The 5,000-nt window shown below is 33.3% G+C and overlaps 1 long non-coding RNA gene across 1 annotated transcript in view; it reads left to right on the top strand.

Annotated features, from left to right (window-relative positions):
* The window catches only part of LOC108526205 (uncharacterized), a 25,157-nt gene that overhangs the window by 10,703 nt on the left and 9,454 nt on the right, over positions 1–5,000 (top strand). Inside the window, exon 2 of the long non-coding RNA XR_001884461.1 lies at positions 3,016–3,083. This is a non-coding gene — a long non-coding RNA (uncharacterized LOC108526205). The remainder of the gene's footprint in view (positions 1–3,015; positions 3,084–5,000) is intronic.

Below are 5,000 nucleotides of genomic sequence, written 5' to 3'. Positions count from 1 at the left end.
CTATCTCAGCACCTGAACTGATAGCTCCTTATAGCAGAAGCAACATCTTGAAGTTCTATTTATTTGCTTAAGAACATTTCTGTGAATTAAAACAAAACAAAAACTGTAAGTCATACAAATGCCCATAGGCTCAGTGAAAGCAAGAGAGGCTGATGGATCTTAACCTAAAATGCCTATGATTCAAGTAATTCTTCCTTAATTTTGAGAAATTCCTATTATTGTTTCTGTGTACAAACGTATTTTGATTAACATTGGTTTAGGAAAACTGACATAATAAATATGTATAATTATATTGGTTAGAGTATTATTATTCTCAATTTGGAAAGTAGGCATCATATGATTTCCTAAAATATCTGTAATCAATTTAATTAATCTATGAACATCCAAGGAAATTTGCGAGTATGCAAAATTTAGAATAAAATTAAAGTATAAGCAATCAAAACCAAGGATCTTGTCATAGTGCTTTTAGATCTTGATCTTGCTTATCACTAACTGCCAGAGTGTTTTAACTCTTCGAGGAAAAATTCCTATTAGAGTTTAAATTGTTATTGGAGCTAAATAATATTTTAGAAGAAGATTTTTCAGGAAGTAGGATAATAATATGGATTTTCAGCTATGTTAGAAGTGTCTTAATTTTATTCTACCTCGATCTTTTGTGAGAAATTGAGCTTAATTTTTTTCTTTTTGGTTCATCTGTGTTTGAGAGGAGAAAAAAAATTCCAATACAAATAACCACAATGAAATGAAGTTAAACATAGTATGGCTTTGTTTTTTCTAGACATTTTGGTTACCCATTTGGGGGGAAATTACAAAATCAAAAGTTAAAAATTGAATGCTTTCTTCTCCTGAGCCTCTTTGATTTATATTTTACAAGCATCTCCCATTTCACTGTGAGTCTCTTCGAGGAGAAGACTATGCATTACTTCTTTCAGCATCATAACGAAGTAAGGACTTTGGTGTAGCCGTGCTCCAAGTTTTAAGTGAATGCTCATGACACAGAGACTAAGCCTGTATGGAAAGTAAAGGCCCCTCATAAGGATACAGATGGGTTTTGGAAGCACTCTGACACCATAAGAGATCTTCTCGGAAGTCAACAAAGAGTATATATTGGAGGACAGTGGTAGAAAGAATAGAAATGAATTATGTATTTTCTAAAAGGTGAGTGATATGTGAATATGAACGTGTGTGACAGAAGCACATTTTGGATAAATGATATATGAAATACATGGCTTATGAACTATGATCAAAATACAATGTTCTTTGAATTTGTTACTCACTCTTCAGCAAAAGATAATCATAAAAGGATCTTAAGTTCTAAAATAAAGCCCCAATTCAGAAATTAGAATTTGTTAAGTCCAAGATATCAATCAATATATTTATTCTTAACATAAAGCTTTTTCTCCCTCTAAGCCATGATAAGTCCTGTAAATGGAAGTGTGTTCCTGGAAGAAGATAGGGTATTCCTGTCGTGCTCCCCATTTACTTCTTTTGTTTCTTGTAGCAGGGTTGAAGTGGGAGAAGGCAGGAGAGGTTGAGGGATAGAACAGATGGTTTTATTTTCTGGGTGGCTTCATAAACCCTGAGCCTAAGACTTGGTTAATGTGACCTGTCCCTTTATGAGGGCATTTGTAGGAAATTCAGAGCCCATCTCTAAGGAACACACTCTGCAACACTCTTGCCTGTAACTCAGTCTCACTCTTGGTTTACTTTGCAATTCTCTTCATAGCCTAGGCTTTCTTCCAAGGAAGAACATAAGTGTAGAGTATGGGACATTAATGCCACCGCCTCTATCTTATTGCTTTCTCTGGGGTGAGTCGGGCACCAGTCCACTTTTCCTGGATCCCCTTAGTTTTAGAGAGCACTTACAAGGTATTTTCCACAAGCCTGGAGACACCCCCTCACAGGGTGCAATAATTAATTTTGTGTGCCAACTTGACTGGGCTCAGGAATTCCCAGGTGGCTGGTAAAACATTATTTCTAGGTATGTCTGTGAGCATTTCTCTAGAAGCAATTAGCATTTGAATCAATAGATCAATAGGCTTTGGAAAGAAGATTCTCCCTCATCATTGTGAGTGGACATCATCTAACACAATGAAGCCTGAATAGAAAAAAAAAAAAAAAAAGGCAGAAAAAAAGTGAATTAGGTCTCTCTTTTTGTTAGCCTGGATAGTCATCTTCTCCTGCCCTCACACATAGGTGCTCCTAAATCTTGGGCCTTCGGACTCAGATTGAATTACACCACCAGCCTTCTGGTTCTCCGGCCTGCAGGTTGCAGATTATGATACTTCTTGGCCTCCACAATTGCATAAACCAATTCTCTTAATAAATTTCTTAATAAAATTATTCTTGTATTATATATATATATATAATCATACATATATGTGTGTGTATAAATAATATATATGTGTGTGTATATATTTACACACATATATACACACACTATATATATATGTAATAGTTAGGGTTCATATATATGCATGTGGGTTCACAGATATATATTCATACTATTCATATAGATATATATATATAGGTTCAGTTTCAGTTTAATACACACATACACACACACATACTACATGTGTATATATGAAATATATATTAGGGTTCTAATATATATATCCTATTGTTTCAGTCTTAAATTGATATGTATACACACACACACATTATATATATTAGAAATATATATGAGTTAAAGTTTGTATTTTATATCTATATCTATCTATCTATCTACCTGCCTCTCTATCTATCCATCTATCTATCTATCCTATTGGTTCCGTTTGTGAGGAAAACCCTAACTAATAAACAAGGCATTAAGGTAAAAGATATAGTATCCTTGACTGCTCCTAATTGTTGAGAGGGGAATAGCAGAATTCTTCATTTCTCTCTAAAAGTGTTTCTTCATATTTCTCACTCTCAACAATAACTTTTTCTTATTTCCCTGATCTGGCCAATAGTCCCATTTACTAAAGGGGCAATTATGCAAAGCCCAAATTGACTATGTATTTTTTCCCTTCACAGAATTGCCTATTTTACTGTCTGTTACAGCTTCATTGTAGGAGGTGTGAAAGGGGAGGGAAATTGTGTTGGTAAGTACTTTGAAGCCAGAATGAAATATTTGGCCAAGTTTCTAAGGATTGAAAGTATTTCAAAGGAAATCTTACTTCCATGTCCAAAAAAGAAAATAAGAAGAAAGAATGTTACTCACTGAAGTAGAGTCAGTAAGCTCAGAAGCCAGAACGTTTTCCCTCCTCTAACTCCCTGTCTTAGAGTGCCCCGACAGAAAGCACTGGATATGAAAAACTCATTTTCCAAAACTTCTCCTAAAGATCATGTGACGAAGAACCAGAAGACTTAAAACATGAGAAAACAAAAAGTAAGATCTGCGTTGGGGAGACAATGGAGGCTATGAGATCAATTATGAAATAAGAGAGTGATGGCAGAAAAGGTAGAGGAAGGGAAGAATTTAAGCACAATTTAAGAAAAAAAAAAAAATATATATATATATATGTAGATAGTGGATGAGCAAAAAGGAAAAAAACAAAACAGGCGAACCTTATTGTAATAAGATATTTAACCCAAAGTATCAAAAGCTGGTTATTTCAAAACATAACCAACATAAAAATTATAAATGAGACATTGACATTTTTTAGACTAAATCTTTAAAATCTGGTGTATATTTTATACTTACAGCACATCTCAATTTGGACTAGCCAAATTTAAGTGCTCAGTGGCCAGGGCAATTCTGCACAGGAGTTGGCCAAAGTTGGTTCACAGGTTCACTGGCCAAGTCCAGCCCAATACCTGTGTTGGTATGGCTTGGAAACTAAGAAGAATTTTTACATTTTTAAGTGGTTGAAACAATCATAATAGGAATAGTATTTATTGACACCTGGCAATTACATGAAATTTAATTATTTATATCTGTAAATAAAGATTTCTTGGGGCATAGCCATTATCATTTATTTATATATTTTCTGTGCCAAATTTCTTGCTAAAAACAAGAGAGCCAATTAGTTTTGGGAAACTCTATGGCCCAGAAAAGTATTTACTCTCTGGCTCCATACAACAAAAGTTTCTGACCTCTCCTCTGTAGGGCTAGCTCTCCAAGGACCTTGACCGCATCTTTGCCATCCTTGTTAGCCTTCAGAACATGGCTGACACCAATAGAACTCAATAATTTCAGAAGATAATACATTTTATAAATTCAATTGAACAAGCATTTTTTGAAAACAAAAATGCAATCCTAAAATACACACTCTTTATCTAGATATCTTATCTTAAAATTCTCCTAGTCATAGACACTATGTCACCAGAACAGAAAGGAGATAAAATATATAAATATTTAAGACCATAGGATTCTCAATTCAGATAGACCTGGGTCCATGTTCCAGCTTTGTCCCATCTTTAAAACTGGGTAATTCTAAACCCCTCTAACCCTCCATTTTAATCTATGTAAAATGGAGCAAAATGCTGCTTATTTCACAAAGATTAGCATCAATTAAATAAAGTAATGTATGTAATTTAGTATAGTGACTGAAGCCAGCCAATATTTTAATTAATGTTAGATATTTTTACTACATATATCCAAAGTTTTTAACTTAATTTATTCATTTCAACTATTTTAGTCACTTCTTTTGAAGGATGTGATACATTAATTAATATGCTTTATAAAGCTGTATTTTGAGTATTTGTTCATTTTGACAAATCTTAGCTATGTAAGTTAGTTGAAATATTTTGTATGCCAAAACACATTACTAGAACATTATAATTGCATGAGGCTTATAAGTAAATACACATATATACACTATTTACATGGAGATGAAGAAAATATTCAAAGAAAAAAAGGGATTCATATATAAGGGACATATTTATGTCTAAGAAATATCACTTAGAAAGCTGTAACTATTTTGAGAATTATAAGCACACATGTTTAAGTAATACACTATACAACTTTACCCTATGCCCATAAAATATTTTTTAACCACAACTTTAATATTAATAAT

Source organism: Rhinopithecus bieti, unplaced genomic scaffold (genome assembly GCF_001698545.2).
Source record: "Rhinopithecus bieti isolate Rb0 unplaced genomic scaffold, ASM169854v2 scaffold_2735, whole genome shotgun sequence".
Lineage (NCBI taxonomy): Eukaryota > Metazoa > Chordata > Mammalia > Primates > Cercopithecidae > Rhinopithecus > Rhinopithecus bieti.
The sequence above is the reverse complement of the archived record's forward strand: the minus strand, read 5'-3'. Positions and strand labels throughout refer to the sequence as shown.